Genomic DNA, 338 nt, shown 5'->3' on the forward strand with positions numbered 1-338 from the left:
AGCTATTCTGAGCTGGCGTGTGACTCTCAGCAGGTCCCAGACACGCAGCCAAGGCTCAGGCAGGTCCTGGGCCGCTCCAGGACCTTTGCTACTAGCAAAGAACTTATTACCTGTTGCCCTTTCAGGCAGCAGATTTAGGAGATGTAAAAAAAAACCCAGAAACCAAAAAAATCACGTTTTTGGGAATCTCCCAAGCCTTTGGGGAGATTCCTTTTGGGGAATGTTGAGTTCCCAAGGGGTTTATAGACTGAGCAGGGACAGAGTTGTGTGTGATAACAGAAGGTCTAATTCTCTCACTATGTCATCAGTGACGCCCACACAAAGCCACTATCAGATTC

General features: G+C 47.9%; 1 protein-coding gene across 1 annotated transcript in view; it reads right to left on the minus strand.

Moving 5' to 3' along the window:
- The window catches only part of ZMYND12 (zinc finger, MYND-type containing 12), a gene marked incomplete at its 5' end in the record, with an annotated part of 8,383 nt that overhangs the window by 5,084 nt on the left and 2,961 nt on the right, over positions 1–338 (minus strand). The window lies entirely within an intron of this gene.

This window comes from Acanthisitta chloris, unplaced genomic scaffold (assembly GCF_000695815.1).
Source record: "Acanthisitta chloris isolate BGI_N310 unplaced genomic scaffold, ASM69581v1 scaffold18666, whole genome shotgun sequence".
Taxonomy (NCBI): domain Eukaryota; kingdom Metazoa; phylum Chordata; class Aves; order Passeriformes; family Acanthisittidae; genus Acanthisitta; species Acanthisitta chloris.